Here is a 16,047-nt window from a genome sequence, read left to right on the forward strand (position 1 = left end):
ACGCTTTTATCCCCTACCTTTGGAAACACATCCAGGTCAGACAAATGACACGTTGTTGTCAGGAACCTTGAATGAACGGTGACTTGGGCGTGAGTGATTGAGGCCTGACAGATGTCTGAGATTAACATTTAAATGAAGCTTTCCGTGTTTTCACCAAATCCTCCCCACCCCTTACCAAAAGAGAAAAAAAAATCACTTATCCGGTTCAAAAGTGAGAGGAAAGATAGACGCTGATATCACAGCGCGGATCAATGGGCTAGCCGTAAAGGGAAGGCAGTATTGGCAAATCATTTTAAAACCTCTCAATAACTGTCTGTTACAGTTCTCACTTGTACAACAACCCTCAGGAGGAGCCGCAGAAGATATCATGTGCAGAAAACACAGGAGGATAATATTTTACTAATAAAACAGACATGTCTGCCTTACAAAGCCCCCATTTCTCCAGCCTGAAAATTCCTTGCGGTTAAATACGTGGATAACAAACAAAACATTTTGATGCATCTCCTGAAGGGATACACACACAAGTTAATAATGAACCAAATGTATCTTCAGTCAATAACAGTTTGCAAGACTGATACTTTACAGATTGTGAATTTGAGGATATGTACTGAATCTGAAAATGGGCCGAGCTATGCGTGTGATGCCATTCTGCGGATGGAAGAACAACATAGGGAGGGAAAAAAAATCATTATCTCTGTAGAACCAGAAAAATCCATTGCAAAGACTAGAGTCATCTGTCTGTTAAATCTCACCATGTCACCAGATCTCATTAATTCCTTGGCAGAGGCAGGTACCTGAAAATATTAGTTCATCAAAACTCGTGTTGTGATTACGAAGGACAAGACAGAGGGGTGGAATGCTCGTAATTACGGTGGTATATAGCGCACGAAGGTCGCCTGACAAAGGGAGAAGAGTGAAGACTCTGCTAAGGATCTGAAAGCAATATTCATTCTCCTTTCCATCATCTATACAACAGCTGCAATTAACATATTAACGTTAGAGAAATAAGCAATTAACACATTAAAATCAGAAAAGGAATGAGCAAAACCTCTAGATTACAACCTTTTATATCCTAAATGCACAGAAGAAAAAAAGAAATGTGTCATCTATAGGACACTTCACATGTCATGATCGCTCGAGCATTGTCATAGAAATGGGCTCCACCGCCTTTATACCACTGTGTAATCAGCTTTAATGCAGCAAACAACATCATTTTCTTTTGTGCAGTCTTTTAACTTAATACCATCTAGGATTTGTAAAGCACTACAGAATTTGATGGCGCTATATAAAGATTATTATTATTTAATTCAGTATTTGCAGCACCTTTATGTGACTTTGAGACATTTATTTAAATTCTATTCATGTTTTAATCTGATTATTATTATAGGTCTGGTGCAAAGGATCGATATGTTATGGTCAAGTGTTGCACTGAAAGAGAGTCCAAACTATTTTTCTACAATAATATTTAGTTATGAAGGAATCATAAGAAGAGCAGCTTCTGTAGTCAAACCATCGCAAGATGTGAACTCAATCGGTTCAACTTTTGCCATTTGAATAATGTCAGGCTATGATAATAAACTAGACACTAACTTCTACTTTGTCTCTTGTTGGACATTGGTAAATTCTAAGAGGTATTCTAATAATAAAGGCGGCTAGCGTAGCGGGAAGATTTCCTTTGTAGAATGACTTATGTTATTGCGTCCGATAAGGTTTCCTAGTGATGTACGCTTCCCCTTTAAGAAGCCTATAAGCCTCCAGTCCTCTTGCTCTTTTCATCAGGCTGCCTCAGTTATAAATGTCTCCGGGTGTATAAATAAAAGAGAGATATACATGCATAGTGTGTGCTCGGAGCTCTTCTGACACCTCTACACTCTATTTGTTATGTGAATTTGTGGAGCCAGACAGAACGGATGTCTCGGGGGATCTGAGGCAGATATCTCGCTGTATGTAGTAGACACACAACTCCTCCCCTAGCCGAGCACGCAGCTTTTGTATGTAGGCTTAAATGCTAAATGTTTCAGTGCAAGCACGTGCCAAAACAGCCTGCCTTCTCCGGGACACAGAGATATTCAATAAAAAGCTTTTAAAGGCATATTTTTAAACTTGTAACAGGAAAGCTTTTCTGTGTTAAGACAATAATTCTTTTAACAGCATTGATCAAAATGTCATTCTTTTATGAGTGTACAATACCTTTTAATGGCATACAACAAGCCATTAAGGTTATACACCTCCGTAGCGCGCATGGCTTCCTGGAAAAATGGGTACAGCGGCCAAATTAGAAGGAATATTTAGATGCTCTTAATAGGTTAAGCTGCAATTCCAGCTGTAACTCATTCTGCGCCTCACCGTAGAAAATTAGATTTGGGGAGGGGAGGGAGGGTTAAAAATAAATGAATAAAAACACCATATCTTATGGTGACTGGGGTCAAGTTCCCCCAGGCAGAACCTTCATCCAAATGTATCTTCAGAGGGTTTAAATGGTGCAATTTACTCCTGAAATAGTATTAAAGGGGAGGAAAAAAAAGATACAATACCTGCACCACTATGAAGCCAAGAGACAGGATTTCCTCTAAGTCAACATAAAATCCGTGCCCTCAACATGACCCAGACTACAATGTGTGTGCATCTTTAGCCGATAACCAAATACATTAAGTTTGTTTAGATCACCCAAACGTGTAAACAGTAAGTACACTTGTGCCGTGTCAGACTAGCATTTCATAGGCCAACTACAGTGAATGAGCCCCACTATACATTTGTATAGAACAGTGGTAGCGAACCTATGGCACTGGTGCCAGAGGTGGCACTCAGAGCCCTCTCTGTGGGCACCCAGGCCATCACCAGAGAGTACTCCAGGTATCTTCCAGCAGTCACAGATACCCCATGACTTTCTGTGCACAGAGCTATATTAAAGTGACAATGCCAACTGGAGGAGTGGAAAGGTGTGGACAGATCTGGATTATCATTGTAGCTGTGACAGAGCAAGGAGTGTAAATCACTAATTACATTTCTGTGTTGGCATTTTGCGATAAACAAGCTGGTCTTGGTTGTAGTTTGGGCACTCGGTCTCTAAGAGGTTCGCCATCACTGGTATAGAAGATGTGGCTGCCCAATATGCACACACAGGACTTATGAATGAAGCAATAACCTGTGGCATATAACTGGAGTGCAAGCCAATAGTATGAACACACACAAACGAACCCGCTCAGCCCCAGGTGTACAATCCTCCAATAACACCTTTCTTCTTCCCAGATAACACAGACTTTAAAAACTGATGAGGTCAGCATTCACGATTATTCATGAACAATTGAGTGCCGACCTCATCCGTTTTTAAAGTCTATATAACTGGAGTGGTCTTCTGCTGGACCATACAAGGTCTCAGGCCCTTCAGAAGAAGAAGAAGAAATATGAAAACAGATGGTCTCTACGAATAAACCCATAGAAAGCATAGTGCTTTGCACCAACCAGGAAGCCCAAAACCAGATGTATGCAGATCTGTTGTAGTTACTTTAGAAGGATTGCCTATTGACCAATAGGCTAGGCAAGTTGGTGCTAAGGAGCTATCTTCCTCCTGGATGTGTAATTTTGTGGAAACAGCACTGTTAATTCATGGATGCCTTACTAAGCCATTGGTTTCTTTGACTGTTTTTACATTGGCTTTTTTATTTTTGGCCTTTTCAATCCTGTCAGTTATTTTTCACTGGTCACGGAAGGCAATAGAAGTCCATGGGTCCACTAAAAAAAATAAAAAATAAACTGATGAGGCTGAGGAACCAGGTGTAATGTTTTCAAAGCAATGTTAAACCTTCAGGTTTTTTTTTTTTTTTTGTGGACGTGGAAACAAAACGGAAAAAACACTAAGACACGGGGAGACAAAAAGCGACGGATGCGCAATGGACATGCACCACACACCAATGTGAAAGCACCCTTACTAACAGATCCAGGGTTCATGACTCTTATCAGTGACCTCCTTACTAGTAAAATTTAAAAACATTTAAAATTATGGTAATGAGCCAGAAGGGCTCAGGGGGTGAATATTAGTTGACAGTCATGTTTTTTCATGAAAAACAACAAGGCTGCCATGATTGTGTGTGGGCAATAAGAGCATTAGAAAAATAAATGTGGCAGATAATGGCAATAGTTATACTATCCAAGGGCTTGAACAAAATAAACATAATGTGAGGAAATGACGGAAGATATTGGTACAAGCTCATCCTTTACTATTATTATTTTTTTTAGATTTCAAAGTTCTGAGCGTTTCAAGCGAATGAATCCCTGGAGAGACTCCATAATGTATCAGCCGCTGCTTTGCGAGACATAATGCAAATATGTAAGAAGACATTCCGTATAGCAACAGGGGCTGAGAGATATCAAAGATTTCTTCAGCATCAGCCAGAGGATTCAATTACAGCTGTGAAATGAATTTGGATCTCAGTTACTGGACTATAATGTGAACGGCACAAGAGGCTGTTACTGCTGCAGCTCCAATTTCCAGACATATAGCACCCCTGCTCTCGTAGAGCCGCTCTAGTAATTGCTGTAGGACGCGCTCTTCTGAATTATAATTGCCAACCATTGCACTCCCTTCCTTTGTGAGAAATTCTGGGCGTGCATAGGATATCCAAATAACAGCCCATCTCAGCACCTTCCAGCCACGGCACACTTCAATCTCTCGCATGAGTAATGAAACAGAAAGGGATACAAAGGCTTAACCTCCCTGCAATCCCCCTACCCTTCCCCCACTGCTCTCCTTAAAAAGCACAAGGAAAAAAATAAAAAATAAATAACTTATTCCTCACAAGTCAGATGTAAATGGAAGAAATGCATCACAATTTATACTGTCACCGCCAGCTCTCAAACAGACGTGGAATATAAATGAAGAACTTAACTGCTTGGGACTGGGTAAAAATAATCATTCTTCATCTGAAATGCAATCATTCTAGGAAAGGGGTCCATTGTCTAAGTGCACACCTAGATTACAACAACTAAAGTTATGGGGTCATTTATTGGCCTTTGTTCCAACCCGATAACCCCATGGTGTGCATGGGATTTCTTTGATACCAGTTCAGATATATCAAATAAAGATTTGGATGCACAGCAGTAACTTCTGAATTGGTGCTATGGATTGGGGTCCACTCCAAGTGCTGTACCCAGATACTGCTGGAGGAGCGCCGCTTCCTGCAGTACTTCAGTACAAATCCACAGCGCAATTTCTCAGGTCTTGATTTGCAAACTGACATTTCTTCTTTGACACTGGTGTTTGGAAAAGGCCTTAAAAGGGGCTGGCCACTTTGCCAATATAACATATATACAATATCGATTAAAAGTTCTGCTCTGCTTTCTTGATATGTGCAGTGAAGCCTACTGTCTGTTACCTCATCAGCCAGACCTTCCTGACCATAAAATGGCTGCAGATGGAGGGTCATGGGATCTCTAACTGTCCATGAGCAATCATCCTGCCGACAGGACAATTGTCATGGACAGCAGGACAGACAGGGTTCTTAAATGATCTGGAACAAAATGCGCTATAGCTCCAAGGGGCTATAATCAAGTATGCACATACTTATTCACTTAATAATCTCTCTGTGTAAAAGTCTCTTGAAACGTTAAAAAGGAAAAAGGTAAATGATGTGTTTTTGGTATAATGGGGAAGGGGAGGAGTGTGGAAACCTTTTTGTTTTTTATTGGATGTAAAAACACTAAACCGATACGCAGGCCAGGGCTTATCCTACAAAGAGTTAGAAGCACCCCTGGATAAAACCACACGTGTGCCATCTCATTGCCACCAAAACATTTATTACATGTTAATTCGGGGCTGGGATTTCTCTTCTGTTGCTTAATTACAGTATAAACCTGAGCTCCGAGTGGAAACAAATTGTGACATGTAATTATGAAGGAAATAAGTGGTTTTAACCAAACATGTAAATGACACAAAGATAATAGATTTCCAAGCTGAAATCCTGGGACACCGTTCAAATGTCACTGTACAATAATTATTCTTTTCCATAGAGATTAAACTTGTTAATTGGAAACCATCGTGAATTGTAAATCACTGAATCATAAAAGTAGGGCTGCAAATCAACGGTATTCTCTTGTAATGAATCGGACCGTGCTTCCAGCAAATGTGCTTCATTTTATGGTGTGCTTTCTCTAGACAATGGTGCTAGAGCTACAACCCACAGCAGCATGTCACATTATACCATTTACTTCCACCAAGATCACACAAACTTAACGTACAACTGCATTAGTGAGAGCCTCAATTTGTATGGTTACAGAAGGCAATATAAAACTAACACTAATATGGAAACATTCAAAGGAAGTAGTGGGTGTATCTTAAAGGGAATCTGTCAGCAGGATTAACCATGCAGCATTGCACACAGTGTAAGGCCGTTTATACACAGAGCAGAACTGTTCTGGTTGCCCATAGCAAACAATCAGAGCTCAGCTTAATTGTAAGCTGAGAAGTGATTGGTTACCATTAGAAACTAGAACAGTTCTGCTCTCAGACGCTTCTGATAAATCTCTTATTGGCATTTTTGGTTATTTTTAGTGAATTAGCTGTCCACCATGGACAATCCAATACAAAAAAACACAACAACCTCTGTACTTTGTACACTAGGAAAATGTACACAGCAGCAGATTCTAGATACAATAAGTACTACTGCACTCACTCAGAGCAGGGGGGAGGATCTGTGAAGCAGCTTACCTAACACAGCAATAGTACAGCTACAATCCAGTTATCAATGCTTTTTTTTCATTCTCACTGCTATTTGTTTTTGTGGATTGCAGATTTTTGAAAAGTTTTTTGTTTTTGTTTTTTTAAATTACTTTGAAAAGCAAAGTCCTGTCCTATTCAGTCTAGTTTCCACACGGAGACCCACGCTGCGCACAGACACGCGATTTGTTGCACCTTTGTCACAAAACTGGTGCAAGTCGCACAGTAAACTTCCTTCATTGGTTTGTGGGACTTATGTCAAATAATTTGAATTTTGAAAACTAGCCCCCAATCCTGGTTCTACCAGGATATAAGCTTTTGGCTAAACATTTTATAAAGGGATTTTTTACCTTGACTTCTTTCTTTTAAAATGAGCCATGGGACAAGAAGCAGGAGTGACATCGCTACTTATCTGGTATAAATATATAATGTGTATACTCACTTAAGAATGGGGGACGCTCATAACAGTAAGTGCTATAAGAAAAGGCACAACCGAGAGGAAATCACAGTTCATACATCTCATTGCCTCAATTTCTATCTTCTTTAATGAAAAGAGTAAAGGTAATCATTACCAGATATAAGTGACATTAAGACGTTTTTGCACTTCTTGTGTCCTTGTATGCTGCTTATTCTTCCATTAGCTGGTTCTAGAGTTTTCCAGAAGTCCTTAGATATGCATGGTTCGCAGCTCTACCTACCAGTTGTCTATGTCACTATTGTAAAAATAAGTGCCATTTTATGGCTGACTAATAACTGACCTTGTAGCATTATAGAAGCAGCTCTTTAAAAATTACTAAAGTTTTTCACTTGCCAATTTGCTTTAGGTCAGAACTATTCCGCAATACCCAGCAACAATAACAGATACTTTAATATTTCTACATGGAGACATCAGACTACAAGTAATGAATCTGGAGTGCGCTCATCCCATGATTTGTCGGAACCTTGCAGGTGATGGCATATAAATAAGGCGAGGGGCGTGGGGGGACAGTCATCAGGGCTTGTATGCCAGTTTTATGGCGTACAAGGCCTGAAATAATGAAAATCTCTAGAGAACCACTAGGCATTGTGATTATTTTCCCAAACTGGGTGTGGAGGGGCATGAAATAAAAGGTTTTATTTTTTTTTGCATCACCATATTGCAACAACATTTAATCCCTTAACCCCTTAACGACTCCACATAAAGAGCTCTGTTATGGCTTATTTTCTGCGTAACAAATTGCACTCCGTAGTGACGGTATTTAATATTCCATGGCGCATATTGGGAAGCGGGAAAAAAATTCCAAATGCAGTGAAAATGGTGAAAAAACACATTTGCGACGTTTTCTTGTGGGCTTGGATTTTACAGCTTTCACTGTGTGCCACAAATGGTTTTATAATGTTTTCATATATTGAAAAAAATTAAAACCTCCTGTACAAATGTTTTTTTTTTTTATTTTGCCATCTTTTGGCGGCAATAACTTTTTCATACTTTGGTGTACGGAGCTGTGGGTGGTGTCATATTTTGGGACTTTTGATGGCGTTTTCATTGCTATCATTTTTAGGACTGCGCGACCTTTTGATCACTTTTTATTAATTTTTTTATATTTTCCAAAATGGCAAAAAAATGTCATTTTTGACTTCGGACGCTATTTTCCGTTACGGGGTTAAACGCAGTGAAAAACCGTTATTATATTTTGATAGATCGGACATGGCGATACCCAATGTGTTTATGATTTTTACTGTTTATTAATATTAGTTCTAGGGAAAGGGGGGTGATTTGAATTTTTAGGTTTTTTTAATTATAATTTTTTTTTTTTAACTTTTTTTTACTTTTACTATTTTTCAGACTCCCTAGAGTACTTTAACCCTAGGTTGTCTGATCGATCCTACCATATACTGCCATACTGCAATATGGCAGTATATGGGGATTTTACTCCTCATTCTTTACAATGTGCTGATGGCACATTGTAATGAATGGGTTAAAACGAGACAGCTTCGGGCCATCGTGAGACCCGAAGCTGTCATGGCAACGGATCACCGCTCCCCGTGACATCATCGGCATTGCCGGCGGTGATCGCCGTGAAAGCACCCGCGATCGGTGTTACCGGTAAGCCTTTGCTGCAATATGTAACAAAGACTTACCGCCTATGGAGAGGGCTCGGCCCGCGAGCTCTCTCCATGCACCGGGACCTGGCGTCGGGAAGGGGTTAAAGGGGTTTTCCCCATGAACAAAAGTTAGCGCCTAACTTGCTGATCAGTGGGAGTCTCAGTGATGAGACCCCCAAAGATCACGAAAACGAGGGGTCCAATGGGGTCCCACATACCTCCGTCAGACTAAAGGAGCAGACAGCCGTGCATGACCGTTCTGCTGCATTAATCTCTATGGAGCTGACAGAGATCGATCAGCGCGGCACTCAGCAATAGAGATAAATGGAGCAGAATGGTCATGCGCGGCCCTCTGCGCCGTTTGTCTGGCGGAGCAACGAGGGGTCCAACGGAGGAACGTGGGACCTCATTGAAAATTTGCTTGTTTTTACATCACCATGTTCTAAAAGGCATAACATTTAAATTTTTTTATATACACGGGCTTGATTTTTGCAAGACAATGTCAGGGTAAATGTTACTTTTTGATAAATTTTTATCCTTATTTTATGAAGTTGGATTTGAAAATATCGTAATTTTTTTTATTTATTTATTTTTTTAAGTTTCATTTATTTCAAAATATTCATTTTATTCTGCAGGTTGTAACGGAAGTGATGATACCCAATATGTCGTGTTTTCTGCTGATATTCACTTTTTAAATATAAAATTAGATTTTTATATGTGATGGGGCATTAGGGGATCTTTATTCATTTATTTATTTTTTATTTAAACAAAAAACAAAAAAATATTACTGTTTTAATTTGTCCCAGTGGGACTTGAACAAGTGATCATCCTCGTGCCTTGCACGGAGGATACCGACCCGCCGGGTAAGTACCTTGCTCTGCTCCATAGACACTGCAGTCACTATGACCGCTCTGTCATTGGGGTTAAACAGCCAGGATCGCGAGTATACACATACTGAGGAGCTCCTGCAGAGATTGCACGGGCTCTGCTACTGAGCCCGAGCGATCGCAGAGACATACACGTACTTCGGGATGCGGCACCTGAACGCATTTCCTGATGTACATGTACGTCATATTGTGCTAAGGGGTTAAGGGAATTTCCCATAAATCAACAGGGAATAAATGTCCAATATCCTTCTAACTGCTTTTTGATGCCATCTTCCAGCATCCCCCCATCCTGTAAGCTGTGCTATAAGTCCCACTGCAGTTTACAGAATGTGTCATACATTGCAGTCTATAGTACTTCCAGTAGGCGCCTCAACTTCATGGGGCAGCTAAGTCAGGTTCCTTTTTCTGCTATAGCACTCATGTTATGGGATAACCATTGGTCTAGTAGTTCTAACATGGGAGCAGGAATTCTACTCCCAACCCCCCCCCCCCCCCCCGATCTGTAGCAGAGGAGCTTTTCTCCTGAGCATGTACATTAAATGCACCACACATTCATCTCAACGATAAGTATGGAGGAGAATGAACAACCCGTGTACCTACTCCTGTGGCACATGCAACCACTGTATGTGAAGTAGCGATGCTGCAGTGTGAAGCAGGGAGGAGAAGCGGAGCAAGGAAAGGATTTATTATCACTGCCTTCTCTGCGGTCTCTCCGGTAATATCACTGCCTTCTCTGCGGTCTCTCCGGTAATATCACTGCCTTCTCTGCGGTCTCTCCGGTAATATCACTGCCTTCTCTGCGGTCTCTCCGGTAATATCACTGCCTTCTCTGCGGTCTCTCCGGTAATATCACTGCCTTCTCTGCGGTCTCTCCGGTAATATCACTGCCTTCTCTGCGGTCTCTCCGGTAATATCACTGCCTTCTCTGCGGTCTCTCCGGTAATATCACTGCCTTCTCTGCGGTCTCTCCGGTAATATCACTGCCTTCTCTGCGGTCTCTCCGGTAATATCACTGCCTTCTCTGCGGTCTCTCCGGTAATATCACTGCCTTCTCTGCGGTCTCTCCGGTAATATCACTGCCTTCTCTGCGGTCTCTCCGGTAATATCACTGCCTTCTCTGCGGTCTCTCCGGTAATATCACTGCCTTCTCTGCGGTCACTGAACCCATTTTGGCCTATGGACACATACAGATTGGTTTAATCTGTGTTGATAAGCCAAAATGGGTTCAGTGACCGCAGAGAAGGCAGTGATATTACCGGAGAGACCGCAGAGAAGGCAGTGATATTACCGGAGAGACCGCAGAGAAGACCTCTGCGGTCTCTCCGGTAATATCACTGCCTTCTCTGCGGTCACTGAACCCATTTTGGCTTATCAACACAGATTAAACCAATCTGTATGTGTCCATAGGTCAAAATGGGTTCAGTGAAAAATCACCAATGTGAAACCATCCTTAGGATCTGGCACTCAATCAGTTTAGCTGCCACCATCTATACTTTTTTTGGTAAATTATGAGAAGCCAATTTTCTATTCGATTACTTAAAATTGATATAAGTAGTCTCTCTGGAAACTTGAGTTCTTTAACCCCTTAACGCTCTGCGCCGTAACTCTACAGCGCAGAGGTATAAGGAGTGTATGAAGAGGGCTCACGGGCTGAGTCCTCTTCATACAAAGGTGGGGGTTTTTGCATATTACAGAAAACCCCCACCGCTAATAACCGCGGTCGGTGTTTGCACCAATCGCGGCTATTAACCCCTCCGTTGCCGCCGGACAATTCAAATCACCCCCCTTTCCCTAGAACTGATATAAAACATAATAAACAGTAAAAATCACAGACACATTAGGTATTGCCGTGTCCCAAAACGCCCGATCTATCAAAATATAAAAACTGTTACGGCCGGCGGTGACCTCCGAGACGGGAAATGGCACCCAAATGTCCGAAATGCGACTTTTATACCCTTTTACATCACATAAAAAAATGGAATAAAAAATTATTAATATGTCGCACAGACCTCAAAATGGTAGCAGTGAAAATGTCGGCTCATTTCGCAAAAAAATGACACCTCACACAGCTCCGTGCGCCAAAAGTATGAAAAAGTTATTAGCTTCAGAAGATGGCAAAAAAATTTTTTCTTTTTTGTACACATTCGTTTAATTTTTGAAAATGTATTAAAACACAATAAAACCTATATAAATTTGGTATCACCGCGATCGCACCGAACCAAAGAATAAAGCTGAGGTGTTATTTTGAGTGCACAGTCAAAGTCGTAAAAACTGATTTGTGGTCAGATACATGCATGGGGTACAGATTGCTATTGTTAAGACGTTAAAGGACCAGAGATTAGGTCACTCTGGTCACATGACATGAATTGTGACCAGTAAGGAGGATGTTTTCGAGGCTTTCTTCCCTTTGTTTTTTCCCTGGAATTGAATAAACAAGTTATTGTCTAAACGCCAGGGTTCTGTAGCCTGTAGATAAGCTAGTACAATTCTTCTTACATCCAGAAGATGCCACGAAGCTTCCCTACTAGAAGAGGGGTTTTCGCAAAAGGATGGAAGAGTGATTTCTTGAGTCCTGTGAAATCTGGATGCCACCTTGGGAATGAAGCCTGGATCTAGAGTAAGAATTATACGATCAGACAAAACCCGCATATAAGGCTCTTTGATTGAAATAGCCTGAAGCTCACCCAATCTTCTAGCTGTAGTGACAGCGACAAGAAGGGTAGTTTTTAACGTTAAGTTCTTTATGTTAGCGCTATCCAGAGGTTCAAATGGTGGTCTGGAAAGTACGTCTAGGACCAGTTTGAGGTCCCATGTAGGAACTCTCCTGAGAATCTGGGGTCTGATTCTGGAGGAGGCTAGGATAAATCTTTTGACCCACCTGTGCTCCGCCAGTGGACGATCGCAGAAGGCGCCAAGGACCGAGACCTGGACCTTTAGGGTGCTAGTAGAAAGGCCCTGTTCCAGGCCTTTCTGTAGGAAGTCCAGAATCTGTAAGATATTGGGGTTAGATTGAGATGGAGGATTATCCCCACAAAATGTTACAAATTTTTTCCAGATTTTGTGATAAATTGCGAACGTAACCTTCTTCCTACTTGCCTTAAGAGTGGCTACTACAGCCATGGAAAGACCCCGTGATGTCAGGAATTCGGACTCAGGATCCAAGCTGTTAGCTGAAGCCGTCCTGGGTCGGGATGAAGAATCGGTCCCCGATGTAGAAGGTCTCTCCGTGAAGGCAGAATCACTGGTTGTTGCTGGGCCAGGGATGTCAACAGGGGGTACCAGTTCTTTTTTGGCCAATTTGGACAGATCAGTATCACCTTTGCCTGGTCCGTAAGGATTTTTCTGAGGACCCTTGCCACTAAGGGAATAGGGGGAAAGGCATAGGAAAGAGGTTCGACCCATTGATGGCTGAAAGCATCCAATCGATCCTTCGGTTCTCCTGCTTCCAGAGAGTAGTATCGATGGCATACCGTATTCTTCTTTGTGGCGAAGAGATCGATCTGAGGAACTCCCCACAGACTCGTCAAATGGATGAAGACTTCTGGATTGATGCTCCATTCGTTGGGAGAGATTTCTTCCCTGCTGAGGTAGTCTGCCTCCTTGTTTAGAATTCCTCTCAGGTGAGTTGCAGAGAGGGAAAGCACGTTCTCCTCTGCCCAGGAGAAGATGGTGTGTGTGGAGGTGGAAAGAGTTGTCGATCTTGTCCCCCCTTGTCTTCTTAGGTAAGACACCGCCGTGGTGTTGTCTGATAATATGTGTACATGGTGGTTCTTTAGAAGAGGTGTATTTAGACTTAGGGCTTCCCAGACAGCCCATAGCTCTCGATAATTGGATGGCTTCCTGGATTGGGAAGGTGTCCATGGACCTTGGGCGTAGTGGGAAGGGAAGACCGCTCCCCAGCCCACACTGCTTGTATCGGTCGTAATTGTGAGACGCGGAAGGCAGTGCCAGTGGACCCCGTTCTCCAGATTCTATGTAACCACCACTGTAAATTTCTTTTTACTGAGGATGGAATGATGACCTTCTTGTCCAAACCTGAGGGCCTTCGATCCCAACTGCTCAGAATCCAACTCTGTAGGGTGAGAATGATTTTGACTCCAGGCCACTGATGGGAGACAGGCTGTAAGGAGCCCTAAAATCTTCATGGCTCCTCGGATTGAGACAGAAATCTTCCTTCTGAAGGAGTGAACATGATGTCTCAGATCTTCCGCTTTTTCCTGAGGAAGAAAGGACATCAGGTGAGTAGAATCTAACATTACATCAAGGAATTTCTTGAGGGTGGAGGGAGAAAGATCTGACTTCTGGGTGTTTATTAACCATCCCAGATCTGAGAGTTTGTTCATCGTAAGATCTCTTGCTATACTGAGATCTGTTCTGTCTTTTCCCACAATCAGCAGGTCGTCTAAATAAGGGATGATAGATACTCCCTGTAGTCTCAGAAAAGCAACCACCTCCACCATGATCTTTGTAAACACTTTTGGAGCTGACGAAATCCCAAAGGGAAGAGCCGGAAACTGAAAGTGTAGGACAGTACCCTCTGGAGAGAGGACAGAGAATCTTAAGAATCTTTGAGATGAGGGGTGAATTGGGATGTGATAGTAGGCGTCTTGCAGATCTATTGTGCACATGCAATAATCGGTGTAAATGAGTTGGGTAGCAGATCTTACCAATTCCATGTGAAAACGTCTGTAGGTGATGAATTTGTTCAAGGCTTTTAAGTTTATTATCATCCGGTTTGACCCGTTTGGTTTTTTGACCAGGAAGAGGGGGGAATAGAAGCCCGTCTTTACTTGATCTTGAGGAACCCGGGAGATCACTCCTGAGAGAATGAGAGATGAAACTTCCTGCCAGATGAGATAATGGGTAGAGGAAGAGGTAGAAGATAAGGGAGGCATAAATCTTGACGGTGGGGGGGTACTGAATTCTATCCTGTATCCTGAATTGATGATATTCAGGACCCAAGGGTTTGAAGTAGTACGAGACCATTGATTGACAAACCCTAGAAGACGCCCCCCCCACTCTGGCGTCACTGTCTCTTCCCTCCGGAGTTGTCAGGGGAATTTGAGAATAGAAACCCCCGACCTCTGCCGCCTTTAGGGTAGCTCCAGCGACCTTGTTTACCTTTGCCCCGAAAGGAATCCTTGGTGTTCCTGAAGGGACGAAATGAAGGTTTCTTGGAAGGTGCTTTGTTCTCCGGAAACCCCTTCTTCTTGTCAGAGGCTCTTTCTAATATGGCGTCCAACTCTGGACCGAAGACGAAATCTCCAGAAAACGGGATACTGCATAACTTCGTTTTTTAACGAATATCACCGCCCCATTGTTTTAGCCACAAAGCTCTCCTTGTAGCATTTGTTAGAGCCCCTTCTTTGGCCGCAAAACGGACGCCTTCAGCTGAAGCATCGGCTAGAAAGGCAGTGGCAGATTTAAGAAGTGGAATACTTTCCAACAGAGAAGCCCTAGGGGTGCCTTCTCTGATGTGGGAATCTAGTTGGTTTAGCCAGAAGAAGAGGGTTCTGGCAACTGAGGTGGCCGATAAATTTGATTTTAGGCTGGTCATAGATGTTTCCCAGGTCCTTTTAAGAAGGGCATCTGCCTTTCGGTCCATAGGATCCTTGAGTTGTGCAGAGTCTTCAAACGGTAGGTCTGTTTTTTTGACAACCTTTGTCACCTGCACATCCATTTTAGGAACAGAGTCCCAAACTTTGGAGACTTCTTGATCAAAGACTAGACGTCGCCTAAACCCCTTGGAAGTTGTTATCTTCTTTTCTGGGTCCTTCCATTCTTCTGTAATTAACCCTAAGAGGGTATCGTTAACTGGGAAGACGCGTTGTTTTTTGGCTCTCAGTCCTCCAAACAATTCGTCCTCTCTAGGTGTGCAGGGAACTTCTTCTTCAATATCTAGAGTTTCGCGTATGGCCTTCAGTAGGTTCTCTAACTCATCCAACTGAAAAAGGTGACGTGGATCAGTCTTTTGACCTACATCCTGGGAATCGAGTTCTTCTGTGTCGACCATGGAACAGGAAGGGACTTCTGAATCATAATTTCCTTCCTCAGAGGAGGAGATGTCCGCCAATCTTGGTTTTTTTGGAGGGGGTTCCTTCTGTGTTGCCGAAGCCACTGAAGCTACCACTTTCTCCTCAATAAAGGATTTTAACTCGTCCATGAACGATGTTTTCTCTTCTCGCATGAACTCTTCTATACAGGTTCTGCAAATGGGCTTTTGGTACGCCTCGGGCATAGTGTGAAAACACATGTTGCATTTCTTAGCAGTGCTTCTGCTCTTTGCAGGTTTGCTAGCTTTTTCAGACCTTTCTGGTCTGTCCTCTTTACCTTTCCCCTTAGTCCCTTGATCCTTGTCCTAAG

General features: G+C 42.4%; 1 protein-coding gene and 1 long non-coding RNA gene across 3 annotated transcripts in view; one reads left to right on the forward strand and one right to left on the reverse strand.

The window, feature by feature from the left end:
- Positions 1-6,167, forward strand: part of LOC140070625 (uncharacterized) — a 35,442-nt gene extending 29,275 nt beyond the window's left edge. The window contains exon 3 of the long non-coding RNA XR_011848959.1: positions 4,237-6,167. This is a non-coding gene — a long non-coding RNA (uncharacterized lncRNA). The remainder of the gene's footprint in view (positions 1-4,236) is intronic.
- PMFBP1 (polyamine modulated factor 1 binding protein 1) overlaps positions 1-16,047 on the reverse strand; it is a 119,867-nt gene that overhangs the window by 89,243 nt on the left and 14,577 nt on the right. The window lies entirely within an intron of this gene.

This window comes from Engystomops pustulosus, chromosome 7 (genome assembly GCF_040894005.1).
Source record: "Engystomops pustulosus chromosome 7, aEngPut4.maternal, whole genome shotgun sequence".
NCBI classification, from domain to species: Eukaryota; Metazoa; Chordata; class Amphibia; order Anura; family Leptodactylidae; genus Engystomops; species Engystomops pustulosus.